At 44.4% G+C, this 8,779-nt stretch overlaps 1 long non-coding RNA gene across 2 annotated transcripts; it reads right to left on the bottom strand.

The window, feature by feature from the left end:
- Nucleotides 1-230: 230 nt before the first annotated feature.
- LOC146754286 (uncharacterized) lies at nt 231-6,205 on the bottom strand. Of its 2 annotated transcripts, none has more exons than XR_014938970.1 (3): nt 6,061-6,205; nt 3,775-3,854; nt 231-902 (listed from the first exon to the last, which is right to left on the bottom strand). It is a non-coding gene; the product is annotated as an uncharacterized LOC146754286 (long non-coding RNA). The 2 variants fall into 2 exon arrangements; XR_014938971.1 differs by lacking the exon at nt 231-902 and adding an exon at nt 2,473-2,724.
- Nucleotides 6,206-8,779: the final 2,574 nt, after the last annotated feature.

The raw sequence follows: 8,779 nt of genomic DNA, 5'->3' as shown, positions 1-8,779 counted from the left end.
CAGGCACAAAATCTGATTCTTAACTGTATCTCTCTCTTAATAGATGTCAAGATGGCTGTCTTAAATCTGACAGACACGAGATCTAAATTTCTTCACAGCAAAGACCAAAATCAATAGTTAACCTGAGTGTAACCTCTCTGCTTGAAACCCATGTGCACTTAATTTAGGAATTACAAATTAATTAGTATGAATTATTATAATACAAATGATCAAAACCCCATTTAGCATGAAGAACAAGCATAGCACAGGGCTTAAAAAAACAGCACAGCTTGTCAGTGAAGTATCACAAGGCTTGAACCATCCAATGCTTTTTTCCTGCACCAGGAGCTACGTCATATTGTAGGTCTGCAAAAACCAACAGTGCAGGATCTTACTCCAGAATGCTGAGGGGTCTGAGCAAGGACAGACTTGCATCCTACATTTAGCATGAAATCACATCAGTTTAGAAGAATACTAACTGTGATCCGAAATTGTAGTAATTAAAGGAATAATGTCCAAATTTAATTATTGGGCCCCTCACACAAGTAAATGGAATTATCTTCAATGGTGTTCCAGTTACACTGCATAGCTGCAGCATTCATTGACTGGCACTGAGAGCAAATATCTGTGTACTTGTAAACGTGGCAGCATCTACTGCAGCTTTTTGGGGAATAAATTAGTGGGAGGAAGAAGTAACTTCCTTGGCTGTGCAGAATAGTATTGCCTTGGTGCAGAGCTTGTACCCCTTGAGCATCTTGGACAGGATCCCTGTGCTGCAGAAGGGCAATATTAGCTGCCCAAAGAGTCAGAATGATAGAGAAATCAGCAGCTCTTCTCAGCTCATAGGCTGGGCAATGGGGAAGAGGTTTGGTCTCACACACAAGGTCTTCAGGAGGGCTGTGGCAAAGCTGGGAGTGGGCTTCCTGTTGGCAAATCACAGTGCAAGCGTTAATTGCAAAACTGTCTATTTTAGGATTGTACACAGATTTTATTTGACAAGCCAAATTCTGACAGTTCACTCTTCATCAGCAGAGTTCCTGCTCTAAATTACCAAGTGCCAATGGCACTCAAGGTAAAGCAGTGCGATAGTAACCACGGATTGTTTGAAGGTCCTGCCTCACAACGTCTATTGAAAATTGAGCATATAGGGCAAGGAGAAAAGAAAAAGCTGCATCCGTAGGAATCATTTTGAGCTGACACAATGCACTGTTGTGGCTTTTTCCCTTCACAGCTTGCGTGCAGCAGTTCAGCTCGTTCTGTTTTCCCTACCAGCTGCTGTATGAACAGTGCCCCTGTCAGCAGGAAGTTACAAAGAAATGAATGAAGACTGATGATTAACGAAGAAAGAGGGTGAATATTGATCATGGAGTCAACATTTGATGGGAGCACTGATGGAATAGTGGTCCCACTGGAAGTTGTTAGGAGTTGATTTTTATGCCCCTGGGCAGTAGCTTTAAACCACGACTCATGATGGAAGAGAGGTAGCTCATAATGTTTTAAACAGGCCATGGTGGAAAACATACCTTCTCCCTCCCCTCCCCAGCTCCTCTCTTTTGTTGTGCTACAATGAGAACAGAGTTCCACCGTGCATCCTACATTTGCCCAGAGCACCCAAACTGTACAGATCAAACCCTTAAGCAGGCTCAAACAGGGACAGGACATTTCCATTTTTCCTTGCTGTTCTACCAGAAGTCTACAAAGTCGTCTGTGACAACACACTTCTATAGCGAAATAACTGAAGTATGAATTTTGGTTGTTTGCAACCTGATTCGAACCTCTTTGAAGGCAATAGGAGTCACAGCTCCACTACAGAGCAAAGCTCTCCTAACCTTGGCTGGAATTTCCTGTACCACACAAATTAATGAGCGTACTTGCAATCAATACTGCATATGATGTGCACAGCTGATACTCTCTTTCTTTGATATTATACAAAATCATTCATTATACCAGACCATTCATTTTTCTGATGAAAAAAAACAACTTGCAGATGCTGCCTTCAGGCAAGCTTCATCCACTTCCCAGACCCAACCACTGATCCAAAATGGAGAGATCAAATACTGTTTGGATACTGCAGATTTACTGCACGCATCAACTTTAATTGGACAGTCAGAAAAGACTTGCAAAGTCACTCGAGTATGGCTGCAGCCCAAAACTGAAGTTAATGTGAGTTGGACGCATACCAACATGCAGCTCTTCTAACAGTCCCATCATACAAAATAAGCTGTTACAAGTGTTTTACAATTTCTCCTGCAAGTGTTTCAGGGGGTGTTTTGGAGGGGTGGAGAAACAGCAAGGAAGGAAGAGCTGATATCAAATGCTGTAATTCTGTTGAAGCTAACAGGATACTGATGTGTCACTACGACAGTTTTCCAATGTTTCTGTGGTCCTCATTAATCTGATCAGCACTCAGAAGGATGCAGAAATCACTGCACATGGGCTCTTCCATGAACCCTGCTCTACAACTTAATCTGTGCCATGGGATGTTGTGTCCTCATTTGGCCATGCAACAGCAAGTGTGTTATTTGTCCAGAGAAAGTTCTGGATTTCAAAACACAGGCAGCTTTCCTATTGCCTTTCCTATTTCCTACTTGGAGCACAATGTCAGGCAGATGACAATAGAAACCTGATAGGGTTTGCATGCATTTTTCTGGAGATTTAGGCTGCGATCTCTTGCCATTCAGCAACTATTCATCTCCCAGAATGAAGTGACTGTTCACAGGATGGTTACAGTTCCACTTATGTGTCCTACAGGAAGAAGGACAAAGCCAGAAGTGTCCCTTTAATTTCAGCAACAGTAAAGACAGAAGGGAGCCACAGCACAACTACTCACAAAGAGTCTGAGATTCAACAGAGAAAGTCTTACAAGTGCACTGAGGCCATAAAGAGCTGAACAGTAGAAATCATTTAATCTTCAGTGCTGCATTTTATCCACAACATTGGCCCTTCAACAGCCCAGAACCCTTCAGGTGCATTTCCAGAGCTGATTACTGCTGTTCCAGGCAAGTAATCTGCAGACACGCAGGTGATTTGCTGGGAAGCTGTCTGCTGCTGCTGCTCTCAGACCCTGCTCCCTTTTTTGCCTTTCAGTTTCCAGAGCATCCTCTGTGCACTAAAAAACGCTCCGTGCTTCTCCTCTTGCTTTCACTGCAGCTGCTTACAGAAAGCCAGCAGTACAAGAGGCAGCAGACACAGAGGCAGCCTTTATTCTAATACTCTTGCAAAACTGGGTGCTACCTTGCAAAGGGTACAATGCATCGCAGCTCCCCTACATAAATAACTTTTTAATGCACCTGTCATTTCAGATGTCACACCAGAGACAAGGTCAGGCTCGGAGAGAAATCAGCCTGCTCCATCCTTGACCCCTCATTCATCATGGCATTTGTCCACAGCCAAGCAGCCCAGCTGGTTAACAGGGAAAAAAACCTTATCTGAGCTCTAAAAGGGTCCCATTTCTGATAGGAAGAACTTATTAATAATACTCTCTGGAAAGCAGCGGGAGTTCTGATGGACAGCTTTGCAGGGACATTTTTCAATAGAGAAGCTTAAAATCCTATATCTATGCACCAGATCAGCAGGCTGGAGGAGATGAGAGTTTAATTTTGCAGACAGCAAATGGTGACTGTTTGTAAGTTATTAGAGAGGGAAATATGCCTTCAGTGTTATGGGGATATACGAGCCTTGCCTTCACCTTTCCCCATGTATCATGCTGCGTGTCATCATAGGCACGTTAGCACGTTGTGCAGGTCCCCTCAAATCACCGGGCAATAATTAGCATTGCCAACTGCTGGTTCTTACCTCTTTTACAGGACCCAGCTCAGTTCTTAAAACACGCACCCCCTGAATTCACATTAACTTCAGGAAAAGATTCCTGGGTCCTGTGGAGTTAAGAATAAAAAGTATAAAAGCTTTAAAAATGGCAGCTTTGTTCCTAATGCAGATAACTGCAGGCTTACGACAGCCTCAGAGGCTTCTGGCATTGGTGTGAGGGTTTGTGATTTGGGGGTGTGTGAGAGCAAGAAGAGAATGAGAAAAGGGAAAAGAGAAAGCAGGGGTAGATTCACAGTAGCTTAAAGAGCACTGACTGTGTGCTCGACAGCTCACTGACCTCGTTGGAGCGCCGAATGCAGGGCACAGGAGCCACATGGATTGGGTACGGACTCAGGCTGACCTCTGAAATCTGCACTCACAGCATTTTATGAGCTGATTGTTGTTAGACCCACAGACTAAGGCAGTTCATGGGCTCAAGAACACAGAAGCAAGTTCCCACGGCCTAAAGTTTCCAAATTGCATAGTAAAGACTCATGTATGAGCAATTAAGCCATCGCAGCTCTAGAGTTTTCCACTTAGTTCAGCTTTATTTTGTTGCAAGCTGAATTAAACTGCTATATTACATTAGCAGATGTACCCCTAAGGAGCACTGCAGACCCTACCTACGGCTCAAAGAACAACACTGGGCTGGTTGGTGTCTGCTCTATCTGCCTTCTATCAGCTCTAGCATGGCTTCTGATATGGATATAGAAACTGTATTTTGAGATACAGCACGACCATCTTTACTTAATGTCTACTTAATCTCTACCATGTCTACTTAAGACACCCTGGTATGGGGATGTCACCTGAACTGGTGTTGCTCATATGCCTTCTGTTCTCCTTACTTAAACAAATTCTCACCTTGCCAATGCAGTGCAGTTATTCAGACTACGGCTGGGATTTTCAGATCCCAAACTCCTCATGGATGGTGCTGGCTGTACATACAGTCTCCTTTGAAGCCCAGGGCCATGCACAAAGCCCTGCCTCACTTTCAGCAGAGCCACCCTCGCCCTCCAGCTCTTGCTATCCCCAATCTTTCCCCATTCCTCAGCTCAGCTCCCATCATCGCTCTCCCTGTGCCGACTCAGCGTCTCCCTTAGAACTCATTTGTTTGCTCCGAAATGCTTTGCTTCCTCTGCTTTGTTTCCCTGGACCTAACATTGTTATTTGATTTTATTTTATTTGCCTCCTTTCTCCCTCCACAGGGTGACAGCTATTTTATCACCTACAACAAGAAATGCTGAGCCTGTCGTGCAGGCAAAACATTTGCAAAGGGGCAGGGGGTACACAGAAAGCAGTAGGAAATTGATAAGGGTTGTAAAGTAGCTTTATAAAAATGCCGACAAGCCTGCTCAGGGCACAGAGCACCTGCACCTCTGCCCCCGGCAGCGCTTCCTTCAGATGCTCCTATTGTTTTCATTACTATTTGTGACTTGATCATTAATAAATTACTATTACTTTTTTTTTTTTTTTTTTTTTTTTTTTTTCCTGTTGGCTCCAGCCACCAAGGGAGCCAGCAGGTGCACCACTTTTACAATTAGCCCTCTGTAATGTATGGTTGGCAAGAAAAGTTGTCCGCAAGCTGCAGACTTTACCAACTGCTCGATGGCAGCAACTAGAGGACAGTGTGCAGGAAAGCACCTTCATGTGGCAGCTCACACAGCCAGAGGGGTTCAGTCTCAAACTTGGGGTCCTGCTTGTGAAGGTGAGTGGTAGAGGCAGGGGAAGAATGTACACAGGCCATCTATGGGGTAATGAGATCACAGTAAGTCTTACTGAAACCATTATTTCCATCATCTAAGATACTGTCCTGGTTAGAGGCAGCAGTGCAACTCATTAAACAGGAATCTGACTGATTAAACTGTTTTGGTTTGAGGAGGGGAAGTTTAGCAGTGAAATCAGAAAGTTGCTTCTCTCCATCTGCAGATTGTGCTCACTCACAGGCAGGGCTCTGGCTTTTCAGATCAGTGCTGTTCTCTGCGTTTGTGTTGGTAAAATTATGGTTGTAACAAATTCCCTTTGTGATAGAATATCATTCCCTCAAATACCACCATCACTGCATTGTCCTGTCCAGCAGCAGCTAAGTGGCACAGGCTGGGTGTTGTTTCAGTTCAGCCACATCAGGGATTATCAACACAAGGAGTGTGCAGAGCTGTTGTGTAGTTTTTCCCCCCAAAAAAGACAGTGCAAAGCAGAAAGCATAAACCATTTGGTGATACCTATACAAGGCAAATGAAAAGTGAAAAATCCATTGCAAAGTAAATGACCACAGACCTCAGATCAGGCATGTAGCCAGCAATCCAGGGAAGCTGTGTATCTTTGTCTCTGAGACAGTTTTCTTCCAGTCCCAATGAACTCAGGTGTTTCACGTAGTTCTGATGGGAAAGCATGTTCCTCTCTTGGAGGACGTCAGCTGGAACATGAAACTAATAAAGAAAGAGAAAAGAAAAAACATATATATTTAAGATGACATGCTGCTGAAAATCACCAGACTCAGAGCTTGCATTGAGCAGAGCAGGTTCCACTGATGCTGCTCTTCTGCCTTTGATAGCAGCTGTACAGGGTGCTCCAGAGAAGAACAAAGCAGCAACCCTGTGACAATCTGCCCCTTTTACTGCTGCAGGCACAGATCCAATCTGGGGACTGATTCATGCTTTGAATCATAAGATTAGAAGTCTTCTCCAGTATTTCCTTCCATAGAAGGAAATCGAACATCTCATAAGTGGCTTCCAAACAAGCATCCAGATTCCTTGCATCCTGCTAATGTGAACTGGACGTTAAACCAGCAGCCAAACAAAAAGACTGATTTGCTTTTCTCACACTACTTAATACCAGAATCAAAATGCATAAAATCAAAAACATTTCATAAGAACGTCTTCATTTGCAGACTCAAGTCACTATGAATTGATCATAACAAATACAGAAGACATTGAAAGCTCCTCTCCTGTGGCTCTCAAGGTCCAAACCTCTAATCTTGGTCACTGCATTTCCAGGCCACTGCAACCCAACAGGCACTTCTAAAAGAGCAGGAAAAAACCTAACAGGAGAATGCTGTCATGTCAATAGCTTTTCTAGTGAGTGTAATGAATGCAGACAACACAAGAGTACTTTGATAGAGGAATCCCATCTGTGTCTAACCAGTAAATCCATGCCGCGCAGTTTGCGTTCAGTGCAACCTGTTTCCTTCCTGAGAAAACAGAACACCAGGAGACTTTGAGGTAGAGAATTTAAGGCAGAACCAGTTGGTACAGCCTTATTCAGGATAAATATGAAAGCTCAAGGCAGATTCTCTTGCCCCTACTGTAATATATGCTATAAGTTAAGATCTACATGTATATCCAATCGCATTTGTGAAGATAGGGAGGGGAAAAAAATCACCGTGTAGTTAGACACAATTAAATGAGTTACATAAAGGGCACATCTTTAAAAAAAAAAAAGTCTGAAAACTTTGAAACTGAAGTGGAATGGAATAGCAGCATGAAATGTCAGAGCTGAGTTAAATCCCAGCTTCAGAATCAGTCCTCGATCCAGCCAGAATAGGTCACCCAGCCTTCATCCTGCCAAATTTACACTGTTTGTTGAAGTATGCAACTCAAAAAGTTAGAACCAAAAGCTGTCCCTCTCCACTGCAGCTCAAACACACCATTCTCCCTACTGAAAAACTGCCAGCGTTTTCTGTTTTCTCTTGTTCCCTTCCAGATTTATTCTTTCCATGCCCAGCTGTGAGCAGGGCAGTGAGCAGGGGGTCGGGGCTGTGCAGGCTTCATGGTGCAGCCCGGGCACTAGCTCCTGTATGCCTTGTGCAGACCCCATACCATGAAGCCATTAGAATTCCTCCTGCAAGCAGCATGCTGAGTCCCTTAGCTCCTTCCTTTCACTTGACCTGAACTATAGATTCTGCTGGTTGTGAGCTCAATCACTGTCCTCCCCAGGTCTGCTATTAAACCTTGGCTCTAAGAAACCAAGAAATTAATCTCTGGTGCCCGACTTTTTGCAGCCCAGCGTGCTCTACAGCAGCTATGCACAACCTCTGATCCCCAACTGCACGGCCTCATCCATAAACAAAGGTACCTTGTGGAGACTGGTGAACCCAGCTGATCTCTCACTAATATCTCCTGGAGCAAGCAGAGTACAAAGCCTTTCAGCTTGGAAGTTTTGCATTCTCTTACTCTTGGATTAAGAAATAAAACAAATTAAACAAGACCCTCACATCCCTACGGTCTTCATTTTCTACAGCACACCCATTGCAACGGGTGAAAAGCATTGCTTTTGCCAGTTACCAGACAGAGTGTTAGTGGGTGAGACAATGCCATGCATCCCTCTGCACTGCAGACCCAGCGTGGCACTGGGGCAGCACAGTGAGGAACAAAGCCACTGTGCATTTGTTAATCTGTCATTCACACTGACAGCTGTGGGTACACGCTGAGAGCCACGGGCAGGGGACAGCCACCAAACCACAGCCAGCAGCACTATCAGAGCAGAGCTGAAGCACTGGGACCTCAGGCCTGTCTGCAGTAATTTTCTTTTGCTGATAGTTACAAGGATTGCTGCAATATAAATTCTGCATGGAGTGCTGAGAAAGGAAGGAGGCCCTGCTGCACCAAGCGCGATGTTAGATAGGAAGAGATGACCATGTAAATAAATGGGGCACAAAGGAAGTATTTTTCCCAATTTTACAGGTGAGGAACCATGGCTAAAAGCCATAAATCAGTTTTATTGAGGGGATACAGGGTATTTACAGGAGAAATAAGAACTGAGCCTCAAATCCTTATCCACTGCTCAGTCCCATTTTGTTCCTTTTCTGCTTTGAGGGCCAACAAAGCCCACCAGAACCAACCTTCGTGTCTGCCCATACAGGATGAAAACTACCTGTGCTCCTCCAAACTACCCACCATTTGCATGGGCAGTTCACCTGCAATAAGCACTAACCCTGAGCACTGATGCAGGCTGCTTTGGCACAGCAAACTACTCACTGTGTGATCAATGCAGGCGA

The sequence above is a fragment of the Coturnix japonica genome, chromosome W (assembly GCF_054131305.1).
Source record: "Coturnix japonica strain WE chromosome W, WE-NBRP24, whole genome shotgun sequence".
Taxonomy (NCBI): Eukaryota; Metazoa; Chordata; class Aves; order Galliformes; family Phasianidae; genus Coturnix; species Coturnix japonica.
The sequence above is the reverse complement of the archived record's forward strand: the minus strand, read 5'-3'. Positions and strand labels throughout refer to the sequence as shown.